The sequence below is a fragment of the Planococcus citri genome, chromosome 5 (genome assembly GCF_950023065.1).
Source record: "Planococcus citri chromosome 5, ihPlaCitr1.1, whole genome shotgun sequence".
NCBI classification, from domain to species: Eukaryota; Metazoa; Arthropoda; class Insecta; order Hemiptera; family Pseudococcidae; genus Planococcus; species Planococcus citri.
The window spans coordinates 22,761,639-22,774,846 of NC_088681.1; the positions used below are offsets into that span (position 1 = coordinate 22,761,639).

The 13,208-nt window shown below is 39.3% G+C and overlaps 1 protein-coding gene across 2 annotated transcripts in view; it reads right to left on the reverse strand.

The window, feature by feature from the left end:
• Oatp74D (Organic anion transporting polypeptide 74D) overlaps positions 1-13,208 on the reverse strand; it is a 163,680-nt gene that overhangs the window by 98,519 nt on the left and 51,953 nt on the right. The window contains exon 1 of one of the 2 annotated variants that reach the window (XM_065366524.1): positions 12,262-12,665. The exons of the other annotated variant lie outside the window; for it this stretch is intronic. The gene's annotated coding sequence lies outside the window, so the exon portion shown is untranslated. Of the gene's footprint in view, positions 1-12,261; positions 12,666-13,208 lie in introns of those variants that run through there. 2 annotated transcript variants of the gene reach the window in all.

Genomic DNA, 13,208 nt, shown 5'->3' on the forward strand with positions numbered 1-13,208 from the left:
TTACTCTCATTGTTCGTTCCACTGAAGAACTCTGAGGGTTGTAAGCTGTCGTATGTGCGACTTTGATCTCGCATTTTTCCAGCAAATTGTACCAAGAGTCGGAAATAAATTGCGTACCGTTGTCAGTGATCACTTTCTTGATCTTGACATCGTGGATTTCAATTTCAAATAAAATTGATTCCATTGCGTTGCAAACTACTTTCTTTTGAATCCTGTGCATGTCTCGAAGCCAGACACGACTGGTAAAGATTTCTTTTGCAACTAGCAAGTATTTCGGATCGTTCTTTAATGCTGGAACTGGTCCATAGATATCTACCGATAGCACATCGCCGATGGCGTACGCCTCGATTTGAGCGTATTCCAGCACTTTGTGCTTCGCGTAGTTCTTGTTCACTTTACATATAATGCAGGTGTTTGTAATATCGCGTATATACGCGAGTGAACTAGGATGGTAGTATAGTTGTCTAAAAATCATGTCTAATCGATTTGCCCCAGTATGCCCATAGGCACAGTGTAGGTAGTCGACAGTGTCGTAAAGCAAACGATCAGGTAAATATGGTACTTGCGATTTATCTGGCAAAATTTTCATTAGACGTTTTTTACCATCGCGTGTGTACATTATGTCATAAATTTGTTTTTTACGGAGTGACGTACCCTGTTGCTTCTTATTATTTGCTGGTACGTCTTCTTCTAAGACATCCATTATCTTTTTGCAATGTTTATCTCTAGCTTGTTCGTCCTCTATATTAGATAATAGGTCGAATAATCTGGGTACATTTTCGTCCATAAATTTGCAATCCAGAGGTGGTAGAGCGGTCTTTTTACTGGCACCTGTTAGTTCATGATTGTCTTCCTTGTGAAAACCTTTCGTGAACCTGGGTACCACTTGGTTAATCATCAATAGATCGAGCTCTGTTAGCTCTTCTATGACGATATTTCCGACTACCAGTTCTGGTGCTTTAATGTCGTATAAAGCTTTATTGGATAACTTCATGTCATAGATTAGATCGAAATTGCATATAGTTGTAACCCATTTTGCAGCTTTTCGGTGCGTTTTCGCCAGACTCTCAAATTCTTTGTAAATTGGGAGCAAATTGGCGCGCACGTGGACTCTCCTGCTGAAAATCCACATCCAAATCTTTTTAATGACTGAGTAGAGTGTTAGCATTTCTTTGTCATACAGCGTAAAGTTTTTCTGGTGCTCCTTGAAGCCAACAGAAATGAACATAATGATTTGCTTTTGTTCATCTTCCTTGTAGAAGAGAACTGCATTCATTGCATCGTCTGTATAATGCGTATCCAAGAATAAGTCGCCCTCACGTGGAGGTTGTTTCAACGTGAATTCCTTCAAGTACTCCGATTTGAGTATGTCGAAGGCCTTCTGTTGAGCATCCGTCCAGACTATAGGGTCGTCGCCCTTTGTCAGTTCGTATATTGGGCTCAGGATTTGCATGTATCGGGGAATAAACGGCTTGTACAGCACGGTGTTCCCAACAAGAGCTAACACTTCTTTGTTGTTTTTAAGTACGAATTTGCCATGTTTCATATGGTCTTTCTCAAATTTCAGGAATTTTTCCTTTTTAAGGTCCTGTTTATCAATGTTTTCTTTGGATAAGACGAACCCCAAGTGGTCTGTACGCCTCTTGAAAAAGTGGGTTTTGGTTGGATTCAGTTTTAATCCAGCCCGTCTTATTTTTTCGAATACACTGAGTAGTCTATCAAGTGTTTCTTTAAACGTAGTACCAGAGACTTTGACGTCATCCACAAACTTGGAGATGCCTTCTTCGTCCTTTAGCACTTGGTTTATCATATGAACAAACTCACCGCTCGAGATCTTCAATCCGTACGGTAGTCTGTTAAATTCGTATACTTGGCCGTTTATTATGAACGCTGTATACTTTTTCGATTCTTCATCTAGCTCTAATTGCCAGAATCCGGACGTAAAGTCCAGCGTACAAAATAGACCATCGGGTGAACCACTGAATATCACGCTATCGATTGTAGCGGGTTCAGTTAGTACGCATTGTAAAAAGTTGTTTAACTCGTCAGCTGCCAAACACAGTCGTATATCGCCATTCTTTTTAATGACGGGTGCGAGTGTATTTATAAAAACTGAACGAGATGGCCGAATTATTCGCAAATCTAACATCTTTTGAGTCGTCATATCGAGGGCTTGTTTTAACCGAGCTGGAGGTCTATATTTTTCACCTCGTGGCACTGCTAGGTGCCCCTCACCGGGGATAAAGTTGAAATGTACTTTTTCACCTTTGTAACATCCCGGATTCAGACTAAATATGTCTTGATAAGCATTGATCTTGTGCATGGCATCGTCTACCTCCTTTTGAGGTGCAATGCCAAGCTCTCGTATTTCAGCTAAATCTTCGATGAGATTTTTCTGCATAATACGTACTGCTTTAATTCGGTCTTCTTCAGGCTCTTTTAGCTTGTCTCTTGTAGACATGCTTGTGGCCATTAAATCAATAGTTATTGTTGTGTGCTCAGGGATTTGCTCAATCTTAAATAAAGAGAGCGCATCTTTATACACATCTGGGTTTATAAATGCAATTGTAAAATGATCATCATCCTTAGGTTCATGACTTACGCATCTCTGGCGGAAATGTAAGTGTAGATCCAAATGCTCCATGGCTACTCTTCCCAGTATGAAAGTGTTGCCAATGGTGTCCATTATGTAGAATGGTACAACGAATTCCTTTGGACCAAAATTAAATGTGATTTCAGCCAGAATTTGTGACGCTCGTTCAATTGCATTGTTGGCCATACGTAGCTGCACGATGCGATCCATAGCAATTTCGCGTACTGCATGTGGCACTTTCAATTTGAGTTGTTTCAGCACATTCCTTGAGATAACATTGGGAAGTGCTCCCGAGTCCAACTGAATGGCGACGATCTTATCACCTACTGTGATTGGAACGACGCAAGTTGGGTCATCGGTACCTTCGTTTACCACTAATGGTTTAGCTTTTTCTTTCAGCTGAGTTTCATCAAGGTGTGCGTTGTCAATCGCTTCGAGTGCTCGAGCTTCTTTAATTATTCGTTTACGAAGTGCATGATGTCTCCATTTCTTGTCGGCAGGTAGGCCTCTTATGAATTTCACACGTGTTGTAGTCGTATCACTATTACACGGGAATGTCTTAATGCCATCCCTTGTCAACAATCTGAGTAATCTGTCTTTGGGAGGTTTCTTGATTATTGCATTTTTAACTCCAAAATCTCCGATTGGTCTTCGATCCTTCGCTCTATGGTGAATGTTCAAGACTTCAAAAGGAGTTGGAGAATAATCAAGTTCCGGAAACTCGTCTAATACGAGTTCTGGGTCCTCCATTATTAAACATTTGACATCCATCTCTCTTATGGATTTCTTCGTCTGATTTCCTTGTACTAAACCGTCGTCGTCGAGTTCTGTTAACTGAGCCGGACGGGTGTACTTGTCCGTGAATGTTTCATAGTACTCCTCTGGTAACATGCAACACGTTGGATCTCGTTGGCAATTAGGATTATTGCACGAGGTTCGGTATTCCATAAATAAGGTTTTCTTTCTAGGTTCGACGACCTGACTACCTTTTAATGGTTCAACCTTTGTTGCTTCCTCCTGCTTAGGTTGCTGTTCAGGCGGAGCCATGTACGTGTACGGAGGTTGCGGACGTTGTTGGAGAATCTTTTGCATTTCGTCGTATGGAGATTTGAGCGCGTTTCTGCTTAAACGTACTCGTTTCCATTCTTCGAATAGTCTGTATATACCTGTACAAACCATGTCGTAAATCACACGGTACGTAGGTATAGCAGGGTAGTACTTGTTCCTATCCTTTTCGAATTTGAACTTTCGTTCACAAGGAATTACTCGTTGGTTTTTATCTGCCATGACGCCAATCGCTTCGACACCGGAGGCCGTTATCAATTTTTGCGTCTGCAAATAATACATGGGCGGTTCTTTCCAGAATATTACAATTTGGTCGTCCGCCGCGTTTTGAAATATTTTACGGTATTCGATGTATCGATCTAGTTTAACGCCAATGCTTTTGGGGTCACCTGGAATGCAGGGTTTTACTATTGGGAAGATTAATATAATCAATTCCGCCCCTTTATCTTTGACTAGTAGATCTAAGAGTTTGTTTAGACTTTTCTTTATTTTGTCATAAGGTTGAGGTGAGTGATTCAATTCGAATTGCAGAGCTGATAGAACGAATTTCTCTCCTTCGGGGAATTCCGTTTTCTCTATACGTCTGTATAATTCTTCAATTGGTAATTGATCACGTAAATATGGTGGCACCGCTACAGGTAATGGCGTGTCTCCTCTTTTTAGGAAATGCGCTATACCGTCGCCTACCCAAATGAATTCCGTAAAGATTGACTTCATGGGGACTTTGATGTTACTAGACCGTGCCCCTGTAGTGTCTAGTCCTTTTAGTTTTCCGAATTGTCATCGTTTCCTTGGTCTTGACTCTCGTTGGAATCTTGACTCAGGTCGATTTCTTCGATTTCTGCACAGAAATCGGCATTGTCCGGAGTACCTTCTCCTACCGTACCATCCTCGTTTATTACGAAGAAATGTACTGGTAAAGGTATCTGACTAGACACTTTCGGTTGGAAAGTCGAGGGTTTTCTGGCTTCATGCGGTTTTTCACCACGATTGTCGCTGTTCTGGGGTTTTGCATTATCGTTGCTGTTGTTATTACCACCAGAATTGTTCGAGTTAGTATTAGTATGAGTGTTCTGTTTAACGCCATTACTATTACTAGTTTTGTTCGAGTTGGGATAGAAATTAATTTTCTGATTCCCTTTGAAATTGTTACCTAAAGCCTTTTGTAGCTTTTGGTATGCCATTTGTAGTTGTCCTTCGTTTACATTTTTGTTCGTAACAGCTGGATACGATTTCTTCGGAGGTTCCGGCGCATTATGCGGTGAATTCGTAATCATTGGTTGGGTCGTCCAGTTCCCTATTGGAGTAGGACCTTGCGTAGAATTCCTATTCCTGTCAGAATTAGAATTCTTCGCATTCTTCTGCGAATTCCATCCTCCATTAAGGTTGGAATTCTGGAAGTTTTGATTGTTACCCATATTCCAATTCGAGTTGGAGTTTTGATTCCAACTTATTTGCGGACCGAAATTCTGGTTTGAAGTCATCGGAGTCTGATTACCCCATTGATTCAAATTCCAGTTATTATTCGGGTTACCGGGAATTTGAGTCCATTGTCCATTCGCATTGAGTATCCAATACGTGGACTGTGGTAAACCGTTTCCGTTATTCCAATTGTTGTTAGGCATTCTATTCCATTCGAATGATGGAGTTTGTTGCCATTGAACGGGCGTCATCGCGCTGTTGCGAACTGCAATGCGTACATTATTCTTCGGGTCAGAGTCATAGTTAGCGAATTCGTCAAGTTTTCTTATAAAACCTTCCACTGTTGTTTGTTTCGCTAATTTCTTATCGTATGGGTAAGGCACTTTTTCAGCTGCCACTTCCAATACTTTGGAAATATTTGGATGTTTGCGTTTGATTAGAGATAGGACCCATCTCTTTATCTCCAAGAACAGACGTTTCTCCGTTTTGGTTTCGCAAAAATATTTCTGGAAATATTCCCATGCATCGTTTTGACACTGACTGTTCCAATAATGTTGAAGGAATCTCTGTTTTAGTTCTTCGTAATCCGTTATTCCCACCATGTCGCCTTTCCACTCTGTCGCATCTTGAGTCTCAATGACTCCTTGGAATGCGTAAATTTTCTGAGTTTCGGCGGCATTGCTTTTGTTTACGTAGTCTTCAAACTGACGTACAAATTCATGAGGGAAGTAACGTTTCGATTCGTCATAATAAATGCCAGCACTTCTGACTAAGTTGGCATTTATTTTCAAGGTTGGGTTGGAATTAAGACCACTGTTGGGTCTACATCCACCTTCCTTTCTCATATCCGCAACTGCATGAGCTAACTGGCTGCATTCTGCCTTATGTTTTGTCATTTCATTTTTGAATAGGTTGGTCGCTTGGTCAAATTTGGTTTCACATTGCATTGCCTTTTGCATCGCGCTGTCAGCTTTTTGTAAAGCTGCACCGGTAGTTTGACCTACATATTCTTTCATGCCAGCGGCCCATTGGGTACAGTGTTCACGAACGTCTTTTACGTCGTTTCTGTATCCGTCAATGTTGCGGTTCGTACTACCTGCATGGTCCACAAGATTGATTAGACAGTCTTCTATTCGAATAAGGCTGTGTTCTTGAACTGCTTGACCAATCTGTAGGTTCTCTATGGCACCTTCAGTGAAATCCCATGTTTGCTGAAACAACGATCTCAACGGATCATTTATTTCAGCATCGGTGGCGATTTCAGGTCGTTTCGGTTCAGTTTTGGATCTGCATTCTTCCCTTTTTGAGTCCCTGTAATTTTGCAGGTGACGTGTCCTCGCTGGGGGCGGGTCAGGGAGATCTGATCCATGTACCATGTTATTTTCTTCGGTAGGTACGTAATCTTCGTCATCCTCATCATCATCCTCGTCATATTCTTCGTCAGAATTGTTTGATGGCGGATGACTGCTGAACAATGATTCCACAAGGTTCTGCGGACTCGATTGTTGTTCAGGTTGTTCTACGTTTAAATCCTGCGTAGGTGGATTTTTTCGATTTTTCCGTTTGGATTTGTTATCCGAATTTTTCAACGTAACGCACGATTCTTCATGCGTTTCACCAATACATAAGCAATGTACTTGGTGTTGCGTAAGGGCTACCGCTTTACTTCGGGTGCCTGCAGCTGGTCCAGTAAATGCCATTTCGTTCGAATTCAACTACAGCTAGGGTAATATTGCGACGAATATTTTCCCTTTTTTGTGTGAAATTTCTATTAAATTTCGAACACAAATTCACGTGCAATGCTGGTTTTAATTCGCGAGTTGGTTCTGGTACACAAAAATATTCTATCACGTAAATTGCGCTTCACTAGCACTGAGCTATACAGTCGGTTGACTCAAGTCGCTAGATTACTACGGCGAGTAATCCGGACAAGATAAAAAGCGCTGAGTCAGGACGAACTGTTTCACACGTGCTCGAAACGTGTTTCTTAGCGGGATTCGAGTGCAAAGTCACTTCAGAGGTGACTCGGACAAGATAAAGAGCACTAGATCTCAGCTAAAAAATTAGCTTCGAATGAATCGCGAACACGAACACGAATTGCTGGAGAAAAAATTCAGGTGCCAAAATACCACCTTGGGTATTTCTGAAAAAATACAAGGACACTGAATTATCACTCAGCTTTGAGTGCTGGTTTGAAAAATACGCGAAAAATGCTTGCGATGTGTTTGCTTTGATTAAAAGCCACTCGCGAAATGAATAGTAATATTCAACGATATTACTTACCAATATTGCTGCAAAATGTAGCTTCAAACAGAAGTTCTACTGCTGCTGATCGCGTGGTTGAAAAACAAACGCGGAGAAATTATGCAAATAAATTGCTTAGTATCAAAATTCACTTTAAAAAATAAAACGTGAAAAGATACCGGACAAGACACACACGGAGGACGCAAAAAATGCGCGCGAAAAATAACACAATGACAGTCAAGCTGCTTCTCTAGAGGAGCGTGGCTATAACCGTCGTCACACTTGAAAAGAAAAAAAAATATATAATGCGAGCCGCGGTAGCTATCAACTCGTCGGTTGGTGGCTACGCAGCTGCAGCAGCGACATCAAAAGATGGCGGCTAGTGCGACGTGTGTGTCTGTCCTTGGGTGGTGGTAGGGGTCACGCAACAATGCGGCGGACAAGCTGGAACTCGCTTTTCACGTTTCAACGAACGGATTGAGTTCTGAGAAATTCTCAACGGATATTTTATCCATCGATGGATTTCATCATCTACCACCACACATACACATGTAAAAATAAACACGTTTTCGTCAAATTCTGGCAAATTTGACTAGGTGTGTGTGTGTATGAGTGAAAGCAACTTAATACTTTCGTGATTATTTACTTTGAAATATTCACAAGTATTCTTTCCTTTCCTATTTTCGGACACTTTGGTCTGAGAATAGTTAAGAAGTGAATCGTAAGTACAATGAAATCATACTGCAAGTATTATTTTCCAAAGTTTGGTCGCGATCTAAACTTTGTACTCATAATGATTTACTTCCTCCAAGCTCAGATTACGACGAATCTGTGCTTTTTGGACACTCGGAAGGGCGCCAATGTAAGAGGGTAAAAAGACTTAAAGCATGATTGGTAATGTGACTTACGATGGTTGCTATTGTGTTGTTTCCAAGAAATATCCCTTAGAGTATTTCTACTAAATACTCACCGGAATACCTCACATGCTCGGCTAGGGCGTGAGTAGGAAATGGTTGCTTTTACACTCTTAACATATGATCATACACACCATAAATAATAACAAGTTATACACGAGAATAATATTTAATGTGTGCAATATTAACAACACGTTACATGAATAGCACATAAGCAAATGTACTAGTTAACATGACACTTTCTTAAACTAAATATACACACGTTGGTGTTACACACTGTGGTGTAGGTTTGGATAAGTGATCTCCTCTGGCAAGGAGATCTAACTTATTCACACTGATATGTGCAAGTACTTACCCAGAGTGGCGACGAGTAGATCATCACTCCTTCTCGTCTATTAATTGGTTTCATTAATAACTAACTAAAACTAAAGCACTAAACCTAACACTTAACACTCGAGAGTAAAACTTATACTTAAATGACTGCATTAACCCATTAACCGTGAATAACATACCCGCGTGCACTCGGATACATTACTAGCGTTCTGTACTCTCGTCGCTTGGCTCGTATGGCTAGCTGACGAGAATACAACGCAGTGTTGCCTTAGTGCAACGCAGTGTTACCATGTGGGCGAGCCCTATACATACCACGTACGGCATAGTAGTATATCACAAAATTGTGACAATGTTTACAAACCGCTCAATATCTGTGGTGAAAAATGATTCAAAAAACATTAAAATTGCGAAAACATTAAAAAAAAAACTCAGTTTGACGGAACTTGGATAATAAAATACCAACAAAATTATGAAAAAATTACAAAAATGTAATAAAATTTGGAAAAAATGAGCAAGAAGTTGAAAAAAAATGTAAATTGCAAAAACGTTAGAAAAACACGCTCAATTTGCTGTAAAACTCGTAAAGATGAGGGAAATATTGATTTTAAAAAAATTGAAATTGCGAAAACACTGCAAAAATTGTGTAGGTAACTATAATACATCTGATTTAGGGGGAGGGAGGGGAACTCAACGTTACAAATTTTAATGCAATACTACCAAAATGGTGAAAAATTTGAAAAAATAAATAAAAAGTTGGAAAAACAATCGAAGATGTCAAAAAAAATATTAAAACACGTTTACTATGTTGTAAAAGTCGTAAAAATAAAAGTAAAAAATGAATTCAAATTCATCTCATTTTTTTTGAAAAAACTTTCCAGTTTGACGTTCTAAAGGATTCAAATTATGAGAAAATTGTTTTCTTCTCATATCCTAAAACCAAAGTGCGACGCAATATCCATAAGTTGGTCCATGAGATCGAATATTTCAGCTTTCCATCTCGGTTAAGTATTTTGGAAAATTAACCATCGATAATTTTGTGATTTTTCTTTTATTTTTTGAAGTAGGAAATAGGTATATTTTACAGGGATGGTTTTCATGAGCTAAAATTTCTTGACCACTGAAATTGGGACAAATTACCTACCTATGGTCTTTTTCAAGAAATTTTTTTCGTATTTTTTTGATTTTTTTATGAGAAACGAAGCCTTTGAATTTTTATGCATGAAACAAAAATTAAAAATAAAGCTATTAGATTTCACTCAACTTTTTTTTTTACAAAGTTTCCTTCGACGATTTAGAGAAATAGCCTTTCATTATTTCCATCCTTAACATCCAAAAAGTTCGAGTTGAACCACGTGATTTTCATTCAGATGTGATTAATTATCACAAAATTTCCAAGTTTTGAAGGCTCATTTCCCAAGATTGGCTCAGCTTGATGGAACAAATTTGTCTTCAGAGTATCAGAAAAAATAAATGGGAGATTCAAAATTAGCAACTAGTCTTTGACAAAGTCAAAATTCGACGTTCAAGACAAAAGCTCAACTTTTCACAATAAAAACATAAGTTGAAATCTTTCATAGGATGTCTAAAAAATCCCAAAACCAAAAAGATGGACCTTGGAAGAACTTTTAGAAAGACGTTTTCAGAATCTGAATACTCCTCCCTCTCTTAAAAAAATAAATCACCAAACAAATAATTCAAAAATTTTTAAAAAGTTATTTTGACGTTCAGAAATTAAAAATTTTAATTTTTTCCTGACCTTTTTTAAAAAAGGAGCCATCACAAGAAAATTTCAAAAAAATTATCAAAAATTCTTTTTTACACTTGTTTTTCTGCATAAACATATTTTTGAAACCGGATCTTTACACTCATAAGAGAACCCCCCCCCCCAATTTGATTAAAACTCCAAAAAATACTAAAAATGGTGTGACATATCGTTTGCTACCAATACTACCAATTTGAATACGTACAGTTCGAAAATAGGCTCATTTTTTCGATCCAACCTCCCTAAACTCCTAACCAGTGGCCACGCAAACTTGGTTAAAATGACAAAAATTGAAAATGTCGAGTGACGTATTGTTTGTAAGGTTATTGGGTGTACTGAGTTCAAATATTCGCTTATTTTTTGGATACGACTCTTCAGTATACCTCTAGATACCCTGTTCTGAAAAAAAGGTTGGACAAATTATGAGAATTTTTACTTGACATGTGGATTTTTACCTACTATTTGAATTCATTGAGCTCGAATATATTATGGTCATTTTTTAGATTTCAACCCCTTCCCCCTCCATCTTCCTGTTCTCGTCACTCGACTGAGAGATCCCAATTTCCGGAAATCAAGAATGAAAATGATGGCACGTTCACGAAAACTGATGAAAAAAATCGAGCTGAACAATTTTTTTCAAACTCAACCACAGCCACCCTGCATTTACCTCATTTCTGGCACATTATTCTTCCCAGAATGATTTTTTCTACATTAAAAAATTATCCTTTTGTATCAACGAATCGTCTCTCCACCGAGTAAAAAAAAAGAAGAAAAATCGCCTCTTCAATTCGACACCAACGAAACTTCTCACTTCTATATAATCCAAATGGTTTATTCCACTCGAGCGAGAACAATTTGAAATTTAAATACAATTCCACTTGTTTATCATCATAACAATACGACGATTACGTGTAAGTAAGTACAGTACATACACGAACGAGCCACCAATGTATGTACTCGTGCTATACAGTGAAAGGTGGTGGGCGGGTGAGGGGGGATCCACGAAGGGAAATCCTCAACAAGGAGCGTGGAGTTTATCTGGCGAGAATCGCACCTCGTGCAGCAACGCCAGTAAAATAATAATAATAAATAATGAAAAAAAAAAAAAAAAGTGAAACGAAATAACCCTAGGGAAACCGCGCAGCGGTAATTGATAAGGGAAGAGAATTCTTCAGACGAAATTACACGCACATACAAACATAATTATCGCAGCATCAATACATATAAAATTGCTCGTACGAATGTCGAATGCACACCCATCTGTATCCACCGAGAGCGACGATGAGAGACTACTATACTCGTATGACGTACTTTAATCTCATAATTCCATACTCGCGATACGTTTAATTACGCTGGAAAAATTCTCCAGTAGCTGGAACATATAAGGAGCGCTAATATGGACTTGGTCGATAATTCGCCACACTTGATAAGATCCACGGACGTCATCGTCTCGCTATAAATTCACTGGCGTACTCGACCACCTTTCACTTTCATTCGGCGTGATTTTGTTTTGTTTTTTTCACCGCATCTCTCTCTCGTCTCTCTGCCTCTCTCTTTCATTCATCTTAGACACAAACGTGTAGTCGTCTGGCGCGGCCGTGAAAGAGAAAATTACCGCGTCTAGAATGCGGAGGTTGGAGGTTTGTCGCGCTTCTGCCAAAACACCACCTGTTAGACAGCAACAAAATCTCGTCCAATGTACACACTGCACTCGCGAACTTTCCACCACTAGTAGTATCGCGTGCTTTTTTATCATAAAGCTCGAAATGTTTTGAATTAGGTAATTTAGGTAGCTCGTGTATCGCGTACAATGACTTGGAAAACAATTCCTTCCAAAACAGAAATACCCACAAATCAAAAGCTCGAGTTGAAATGAAAAAAAAAAAGAGGTGAAAGAAAATGATAGGAAAAAAACAAACACCGCATACCTATAAATTTATACGTAGCAGGACGCAACAAAGTAGCAAGAAGGCATCCAAGGCCCAAAGTTCAGTATCCGGTATTTAAGTTCCAAGTCGCAGCAGCGTCCAAAACACACCGAGACTTCGAATAAGAGTGAAAAAATAACACCGCGTCACTTGGTATTATATTTTTTTTTAAAAAAACCACCCCACAAAAAATTCAAAAAATGTTTAAGTACGAATCGGAGAGGAAATTTCGCACGAAAATCCGAATATCGATTCGCAAATCGGCTAACCGGCTCGAAATTTCAAGAGACGGGCCAATTTACACCTCGAGACCGACGAAAAAAATCCACCGAGCGCGAACGAAGAACGTACACTACGAAGGAATACGTGCGGTAAAGACGACCAAGCGCGTCAACTCGACCGACATAAACGAACCTCCGACGCGCGAACGATTCGTTCGTATTTTTTACAAAGGCGAAGAGGGCAGCGGAGTCGGTCGCGCGCGCAATTTTTCAACGTGAAAAATTTCAAAACACTTCTACTTCTCGCGTGTACCGACCGATAGCCAAAAACCACTTTACACGCCGAATAAATAATCGCCTCGTTAATAAATTCGACGACTGTGTTGCATTTTTTTTTCGACTTCTTTTCATTCTCTACGACGACGACGACGTCCATTCTTACTTTTTTTTGTTTATTTCGATGGTACGCTGTTTTTTTTTTCGTTTCGTTCATTACAATTCTAATCGTTTAAAAAACGAAAGTATGACTAATGAAATGAAAAAAACACCCGAGTAAACGAAAGCTGTTTAAGAAATTCCATCGTCGGAGACGGAGACGTATCACGGAGCTGGGTTACTCCATCGTCGTCGTTGTCGTATGCAGTATACTAAATGGGAACGACGACGCCGACCTAGAGAATTTTTTCATTATTGTGGTACCTTTGCCAGATACCAACATATGTACGA